The sequence below is a fragment of the Spermophilus citellus genome, assembly GCF_964194105.1.
Source record: "Spermophilus citellus genome assembly, chromosome: 9".
Taxonomy (NCBI): domain Eukaryota; kingdom Metazoa; phylum Chordata; class Mammalia; order Rodentia; family Sciuridae; genus Spermophilus; species Spermophilus citellus.
Genome location: NC_138191.1, coordinates 86,006,969 through 86,016,539, shown reverse-complemented (window position 1 = coordinate 86,016,539; position 9,571 = coordinate 86,006,969). Strand labels below are relative to the sequence as shown.

The 9,571-nt window shown below is 37.6% G+C and overlaps 1 protein-coding gene across 2 annotated transcripts in view; it reads left to right on the top strand.

Annotated features, from left to right (window-relative positions):
• The first annotated feature begins 6,272 nt into the window (after positions 1-6,272).
• Positions 6,273-9,571, top strand: part of DNAJC6 (DnaJ heat shock protein family (Hsp40) member C6) — a 179,112-nt gene continuing 175,813 nt past the window's right edge. Inside the window, exon 1 of one of the 2 annotated variants that reach the window (XM_081306159.1) lies at positions 6,273-6,348. The gene's annotated coding sequence lies outside the window, so the exon portion shown is untranslated. The remainder of the gene's footprint in view (positions 6,349-9,571) is intronic. The other variant, XM_081306162.1, reaches the window with a different exon arrangement.

Below are 9,571 nucleotides of genomic sequence, written 5' to 3'. Positions count from 1 at the left end.
ATGTTAATGGTTGAATAGCATTTTATTGTATGGTCCTTCCACATTTTGACCATCCAATCATTAATTAATAGACATTTGAGTTGTTTCCACTTATTGATTCTGTTGCTATGAATAATTAGTGTACAGTTTGTGTGTGGACATATGTTATAGTTTCTCTCAGGAATATCTCTAACAGTAGAAATGCTGGGTCCACATGATAACCCTGTATTTAACTTTTTGGGGAACTACCAAACTGTTTTTCAAAGTACCTATGCCATTTTACAATCTCACTGGCAAGGAAAGAGGGGTTCAATACTTGCCAACACTTGTTATTGTCCATCTTTTTTATTATAGCCATGCTAGCAGATATGAAGTGGTGTCTCATAATGTTGATGTGCGTTGCCCTAATGATACTGGACATCTTTTCATGTGTCATTATTGACCATTTATATCTCTTTTTTGAGCAAATGTCTATTTCAACTCTATGTCCCTTCTTAAATTGGATTGTCTTTTAATTGTTGAAGAGTTCTTATAGGCGCTTAGGCAAGACTGTTTTGGCTCCTCCAGGTCCCTTCCATTTCCACATGAATTTTAGGATCCACTTGTAAATTTCTGCAAGTCAGCTAAGATTTTGATAGAAATGATATTAAACATATAGGCCCATTTGGGGTGTGTAAACATTTTAACAATATTAAACCTTCCAATCCATGACATATGATATTTTCCCATTTACTTACTTAGTTTTGTCTTTTACGGCTTTCAATGATATTTTGAAATTTTCAGTGTGAAAGTCGAAATGCTTTTTAAAAATGTATTTCTAAGTATTTTATTCTTTTCATGCTATTATAAATGGAATCACTTTCTTTTCTTAAAAAGAAATTTTAAGTTGTAGATGGACACATGTCTTTATTTTATTTATTTTTATGTGGTACTGAGGATTGAACCCAGTACCTCACATGTGCTAGGTAAGTGCTCTACCACTGAGCCCCAGCCCCAGCCCTGAAAATGGAATTGCTTTTTAAATTTCATTTTAGAGTATTCATTAGTAGTGTATGGACACACAATTGGTCTTTGTGTATCGCTCTTGTGCCCTGACACCTTGCAAAGTTCCTTATTAGCTTCACTCATTACTCTTTCTCATGTTCAAATTGTCCCAAATTTAGCAAGTGGGATTTTCTTTGAGTTTTTTGTTTTATTTTATTTTTGTTATGGCCCCATCACTGTTCTTTGATTTTTGGCATGATATCTCACAGAGTTATGGCATACTTTTGTTTCCAAGACCTGGAGTTAGCCATTTCTCCAAAGAGCCTTGGGCTCTTTTAGTAAGGAATGATATTTAAATATCTGTAAATATTAAATATTGGCATCATCTGTGTTCATTACTAATGTGGTAACATTAGAGTTAAATATATATATATATATATATATATTTTTTTTTTTTTTAAATTTATTCTTAAGTTTTAGGTGGTACAACATCTTTATTTTACATTTATGTGGTGCTCAGGATCGAACCCAGTGCCTTGTGCATGCTAGGCAAGCACTCTCCCACTGAGCCACAACCCTAGGCCCCTAAATTTTTTTTTAAATTTTATTTATTTATTTATTTATTTATTTATTTATTTAAAGAGAGAGTGAGAGAGGAGAGAGAGAGAGAGAGAGAGAGAAAATTTTTAATATTTTGATTTTTTACTTCTCGGCGGACACAACATCTTTGTTGGTATGTGGTGCTGAGGATCAAACCCGGGCCGCACGCATGCCAGGCGAGCGTGCTACCGCTTGAGCCACATCCCCAGCCCAATTTTAATTTTTTTATTGTGGTACTGAGGATTGAACCCAGGGCCTTGTGCATGCTAAGCAATTGCTCTGCCACTGAACTTCATTGCTAGTGCTTTTTATTTTTATTTTGAGATAGTGTTTAGCTAAATTTCCCAGGCTGGACTTAAAATTGCCATCTTCCTGCTTTGGCTTTCCTAGAAGTTAGGGTTACGGGTAACACCACCACATCCCCCTATGCTTTTAAAATTTTAAGTTCAGACTGCTATTTCTAATTCAAACTTAAATATCACAGCATTTCCCCTGCCCTCTTTTACTTTATCTTACACTTAAAATCTTGTTTCCCGTTAACATTAATATATTTGTCATTTGCTTTATCCTGGTGCTGCTCCCCATCCCAGGATATGAATCAATTCATTGCATTCTTCAGAAATCAGGGAGTCTACCTGTTTAAAAAAATTGCTAGTGACTGGGCATGGTGGTGCAGGCCTGTAATCCCAGCAGCTCAGAAAACTGAGGCAAGAGGATCACCCGTTCAAAGCAAGCCTCAGCAATTTAGTGGGCCCTAAGCAACTTAGTGAGACCCTGTCTCAAAAAAAAAAAATTTTTTTAAAGGGCTGGGGAGGTTGCTCAGTGGTTAAGCCCCCCTGGGTTCAATCCTGAATGCTAGTTCAGTAGTGTGCTTAGTGGCCTGGTGACTTAGCTGGTGCTCTCTCCTTGTCGTCTTAAAGACCAGTCGCATGTGGCTGACTGAAAGTTGGCTATTGCATTTTTATGTCCCATTTATTCCATCTTCCTTGAATTAAAATTAAGATATTCAAAATACACAACATCAACATCTTTTACTATATAGACCTAAATTTTATGTACTTTGTATATCTAATGAGTTAAAAGAACAGTGATTGACTTAGAAGACAATATCAATATATGTGTAATAGAATACTGATATCCATAACTTGCAAAGAGTTCCTACGAATCAATAAAAGAGAAATTCAATGGAAAAAGCAGGTAAAAGATACGATCCAAGACAGATAATTCACAAAAGAAACACAAGTGGTGAGAGATTACTAAACCTTCCAATTAGGGAAGTATAAATAAAATGAAGAATTAAAAAATTATTTTAATAATTTAATCAGAGTCTCAAAAATTAAAGACTAATATATCCATAATTGTGAGATTATGAAGCAAAGGAAGAATGTCATATACTGGCATAGGACAGGTCACTTGATAAAGTCATTTTGGAGGGCCAAATACCAGTATGTAGCAAAAATTCTAAAAATCACAGGCCCTTTGATCTTATAATTTCACTTCAAGGAATTTTTCCTACATACCCTATCCTTGTATACATAAGGATATCACTTGAAGTCTTGGTAAAACAGCAAGAACTGGAAGCAATCTAAGTATCTGATGATAAGGATATGGTTAAGTAATTAATAATTAATCACAGTCCAACCATATAAGTAATACTACACACTGTAATTATTTCCAGATGTACAATATAATGAAAAATATAAGCCATGTGTACATTATAATACCATTTATGTAAAAAATATTGTGTGTGTATGTGTGTTTATAATAATTTCATAACTCAGGTCTATAAAATATGTAGAACTTTACATTACACAGCATGTCCATATTTCAAACACGTTTGCTCTAGCTATCTAAGACTTTTTAGTAAAATGACAGTTCAACCTATTTGAATATCCATCATAAGTTCTAACACATAGTAGATGTTCAGTATCTACTAGTATAAGAAAAAAAATAATACTCTATGAGAATAAACCATAGTAAAATAAGGACTTTGGAATAAAATAAGCCTTGACTATAGATCTGCTGTGACAATAGATCTTGAAATGAGGTATAAAGCATGTTTCTAACATACTTGTCCAATAGAACTTTCTGCAATGTTCTATAACTGTCTTGTCCAAAAAGTAGCTTCCATGTAGCTATTGAGCTCTTGAAATGTGGCTATTTCAGCTGAGGTACTCGATATTTAATGATTCAAATTAATTTCTATTTATTAATTTTACCTTGCAATGGTCACATGTGTATAGTGTATTGAACTATATAGCTCTAGAAGTTTTGATTTCTCTCACATATTTTGCACATGACTGCAGAAAGGGTGCAGGCCCTATGAAATGTGTGAAAAGTTCATTACACAAGGGTAATATTAGAATCATTGGAGTTAGCTATAGTCAGTGCCCTGGCTCATCTGGGAGGTGCACCAGGCTGGATGAGGCAACATCATGTTGTAAGGCAACATCAGCAGATTCACAGAGTGAGGAACTGTAACTCATTGGTAGGATAACAGGTGGCCCCTGAGGCTGGTCAACCAGAAGGAAACTAACTGCAAAGCTCTTTAGGGGAAAACTCGTGGCTGAGGGGCTGAGTGAACTGCCAACCGGGCAGGACCACTTCCCTAGTCACCCAGTGGTTATGGATCCCTGGGCTCATAAAGTTTATGTGAAGGAAATAGAAAGCATGAAGACTGTGGAATTCTAGGAGAGTGTATTGACTTAATGCACATCACAGCTTCCCCCAACTCTGTCCAAAAGGATTCCCAAACTTGTGATCCTCCTGCCTCGGCCTCCTGAGTCCTTGGGATTATTGATGTGAGCCATTGTGCTCAGCTTCTGAAGGGTTAGACTGAGATATTATTTTGTGTTGGAAAGATGGTCCCCTTCCTTGTCTGTTTCCCTGTTGAATGGGTCCCTTCCAGAACCCCTTTTCTCTGAAGATGTGGAGTTTAGCACACTGTATATTGTGTCTAATTATAAGAATCTGGATAGGTGCAGTCCTGTGCCAGCTAGAATCTGGAGGTGATCTACCAACATGTGCCCATTGTGTGTGCCTACTGCTCCTCCCAGCAAGAAGTGCAGTCTTGGACTTCTTTCTTAAAGAGCTGAGTCTGCGACTGACTTGACTGATGGAATGTGCAGGAAGTAGTTTAAGGAGACCTTTGAGCTAAGGCTTTAAGAAAGCCTGGGGGCTTTGACTTCCTCCTTCTGGAACCTATCACCATGTTGTGAGGAAGTTCATGCCACCACGTGGAGAAGAATCAAGACTCTTGGCTCAGCTCCCACCTTACAGGCAGACCATCTTGTTAAGTGTATGGGTGCCATTCCTCAAAGTGCCTTGAAGTTCCTAGAAGCAGAACTCCCAGCCCCCAGTAACCTCATCTGACACTACGTGGAAATGAGCTGCCTCCTCTAAGCCCTGCCCAAATTGCAAAACTGTCAACACATATGTGATTGTGGTCATTTTAAGCTCTTAAGCTTTGGTTTATTGGGCAGCAATAGGCAGTTGAAACAAGTTGTTTGGAAGCCCTGAGACATTTTACTGGAGCAGTTTTCCCTCTTCTCACACCCTGTACTGCCACTTGTCATGATTGGGGAGCTTTAGTAGGTATTGCTCTTTAATTTAGCGAACCCGGAGAACTTCAGCTTGAAAAATCCACTTAACATGGAGACTACTCTTCATCATTCCCAGCATTGCTAATCGTCCTGTTGGCACCCCCAATGGGACAACTGAAACGTGAAGCAACACTATTCTAGTGACTCCAGAGGAGTTTGGGATGCCTTTAGATTATCCAGTTTGGTTTATATTCGTGAATTTTCTGTAAGGGTGTGGAAGTAACAGGGCCACTCAGGCATACTAGGAGAGTCACATGTAAATCATGAAGTTTGAAGAATATGATCTTTGTCAAAGATCCAAACCTTTTCATTGCTCTTTTTAGAGGCAAACACTCATTTATTTATTCATTGAGAAAAAGATGCTTTTTAATCTGTCACTTTCTCTGTAAATGGACATAGTATTATAACAAGCTACTATTTATTGAGCCCATTTGATCCTTTACATGTAATAGTAAAACTTATCACAATTTTGAGGTAGTACTGTTTACCATTTTCATTTTACAGATGGAGAAACTGAGACAGAGAAGGTAAGCAAGTTGGTTGAGGTTGCACAGTTACTAAGCAGCAGAACCACGATTTTCCTGGCTCTGCCTTGCAGGGAAGTCTAGGTAGGCTTCTCTCCCGTCATACACATACACCATGTACAAATACACACACACAAATACTATGTCTCATTGATTTTGAGGACTGTCCTTTGCATCATTTTGTACCTAGGTTTGTAAAAACAATGACATGAGCAGAATTAATATTTTTTTCCTTCTTTTTTCTCCTTGCCCAGTGAGCCAGACATACAAATAAGTAGGTTTATTTGATTTGAATTTTTGACATTTGAAAAGAAATTCCACACTGCTAATGCTCATGAATGTGCCTCAGGGTCCTTGAGCATTTCCACTCATTGGAAGATCTTCTCTCAGGCTGCATTCTTTTCCCATGGCTCTAGGGATTGGCTCTCCACTGGATCTGCCTGGAGCATGTTGTAACTGTGGGAGCCAGAGGCTCCCAGCCTTGTTTCAGCTCTGAGTTGGAGGGATGCCATGAAGTCACATGATGTTTGGACAAAAAGGTCAAGCCAAAGAATGTCCCTCTCATCTTTTCCTAACCAGTGAAGTTAAAGGGTTCAGCAGCTGGGTCCCTCTAGGAGCAGATCAAATCCTCTGGATGTGCTAAGAAAATGAAAGTCAAGGTAAGTCTAAGCCAGGCCTCCTGGAGCTATTAACACTTAGCTGTATTTTAAAATAAGTTAGTGAGGACACGCAGGGAAATATGGTAGGAGAAGGTGGAAGGGAATTTCTAAGCCATCTGGTGAAGCCCTCTTTGTTTTTGGAAATGCAGGTGGTGGGGTGGTTAAAATAGTAAGTCAGGAGGAGAAGGGACATAACCAATTTCACAGGTAGTTTGGATAATCAACACTAGATACCAAGTATTTTTACCCCCTTATCTTGAGGCTTAACCACAAAATCAGAGGGAAATGCTTGTCTGGGTATTAGTTGGTGTTATATCACCACTATTCTTCTTCGTCTTCTTTTTTTTTCTTTTTGTACCAGGGATTGAACAAAGGGATATTTAACCAGTGAGCCACACCCCCAGCCCATTTTCCTTTTTGATTTTTTATTTTAAGATAGGTTCTTTCCAGGCATGGTGGCACACACCTGCAATCCCAGTTGCTCTGGAGGCTGAGGCTCAGCAAAAAGCAAGGTGCTAAGCAACTCAATGAGACCCTGTCTCTAAATAAACTAGAAATCGGGCTGGAGATATGGCTCAGTGGTTGAGTTCCTCTGAGTTTAATCCCCATTACCCGCTCCCCCCCAAAAAAAAAAGATAAGTTGCTTAGGGCCTTGTTAAATTGCAGAGGCTGGCTTTGAACTTTCAATCCTCTTGCCCCAGCCTCCTGAGCCATGGGATTACATTGTACCACCATGCCTGTCTATAACCACTATTTTTGAGTAGCTTTGTTAAGGAAATCATTTGTTCTAAAGGCCTATTATTTTACTCTGGATGCCATAGAGAGCAATGGTTGGTAGTAGAAGAAAATTCAGTTTATCTCTGAGTTTTGTGTTCTTAGCCACAGAAATTGGAGTAATACAACAGTTCACTCATTTAACAATTCTATGTTGTTTCTAGTTTTTAACTATCACAAATAAAGCTGCTATAAACATTCATGTATAGGTTTTTATGTGAATGTGTTTTCATTTTTCTGGGATAAGTTCCCAAGGGTGCAGTTGCTGAATCCTGTGGTAGTTGTGTGCTCAGCTTTTATTAGAGACTCTTTTTCAGACTGGCTATACTGTTTCAATTCCTACCAGTAATGTATGAGTGATCCAGTTTCTGTCTCTGCAAGTTTGCCAGCATTTGGGGTCTATTACTGTTTTTCAGTTTAGTCATTCTGATAGGTGTATATCTAACTGAGGTTCTAATTTGTATTTCCCTAGTGGCTAATGATGCTGAATTTTTTTCATATGCTTTTGTGCCATTTGTGTATCCTCTTCAGTGAAATATCTGCTCATTTCTTTTGCACATTTTCTAATTGGAGTTTTTATTACATGGTGTATAAATATATACACACACACACACACACATATATATGTATATATATAAATATACATACATATACATATGTAGACATGTATTCTAAATACTAGTCCTTTGTTAGATATGTGGTTTCTAAGTTTTTTGCACAGTCTGTAACTTGTAACTTGTTTCTTTGTCCTCTTGACAGGGCCTTTCACAGAACAGATACAATTTTGAAAAGGTCTAACATATCTATTTTTCTTCTTGTGGACTGTACTTTTGGCGAGAAGTCTAAGAACTCTTTGTATACTTCTAGAAGATTTCTTCTATTTCTTTCTGAAACTTTTGTAATCTTACCGTTTATAGTTAAGTCCACAATCCATTTTGACTTGATTTTTGTATAAGGTGTGAGGTTTAGGTTGGGACTATTTATTTATTTTGCCTTTGAAAGTCCAATATACTAGGATCATTTGTTGAAAAAGCTATCTTTCTTCTATTGAATTGTTTTCAAACCTTTGTCAAAAATTAGTTGGGCATATTTCTCAGGCTGTATTTCTGGGTTCCTTATTCTGTTGCATTAATCTTTGTGTCTATCCCTCTGTGAATCCCACACTGTTTTGATAAATGAAACTTTACTGTAGGACTTAGTATTGGGTAGAGTGATTCTACTTCATGTTCTATACACACAAAACTGCTCCCTTTGGGGGCTGATGATATAGTTTAGTTAGTAGAGTGATTGCCTTGCATGCACAAGTACTGGGTTCAATCCCCAACATCTCTCTCTCTCTCTCTCTCTCTCACACACACACACACACACACACACACACACACACGCAAAGCCAAAACTGCTCCATTTTTCTCAACCACTTGAAGGTAAGTTAAATGCACTATGTCCCTTTAGTCTCAAATAGCTTAGTGTGTCTTCTAAAAATAGGAATATTTTATTAAATAACCACAGGGTAGTTATAAACTTTAACAAGTTTATCATTAATAAACATCTATTCTACCATCCATACTTAATTTTTTTAATTAGCCTAGTTAATGTCTGAAGACTAACTTTGGAGACGAACTTTGGAGACTTAAAAAATAAAACACAACTCCAATACAGAGTCCAGCCTAGGGTCAGGTATTGTATGTAGTTGCCATGTCTCTTCAGCCTTCTTTGAAGTAGAACATATTCACAATCATTATCTTTTATGACATCAATACTTTTGAAAACTATAGCATCCCCTCCTTTCTTTTTCTTTTTGTTTTTTTTTTCCTGGTCCTGGGAATTAAGCCCAGGGGCACTCCACTACTGAGCTTCATCCCTAGACATTTTTATTTTGAGACAAGGTCTTGCTAAGATGCCCAGGCTGGCCTTAAACTTGAGATCCTCTTGCTTCAGGCTCCTGAGTAGCTGGAATTATAGGCATAGGCCATAGCATCCAGTCACCCTCTACCCCATCCCTTATAATAGTATAGTCCTCATTTTGGGTTTATCTGATGTTTCCTCATGATTAGATTGAGATTGTTCTTTTTTTTATTTTTAACAGCTGTTGTTTTCTTTTATTATTATTATTTTTAGTTGTAGATGGACAACTATTTTCTTTTTAAATTTATTTTATTTTTTAAATATGTGGCAGTGGAAAACATTACCATTCCTATTACACATATAGAGCACAATTTTTCATATCTGTTTGTATATAAAGTATGTTCACACCAATTCATGTCTTCATACATGTACTTTGGATAATGATGTCTATCACATTCCACCATCATTGCTAACCACCTGTCCCCATCCTTCCCCTCCCACCCCTCTGCCCTATCTAGAGTTCCTCTATTCATCCCATGCTCCCCCTCCCTACCCCATTATGGGTCAGTCACCTTATATCAGAGAAAACATTCAGCATTTGTTT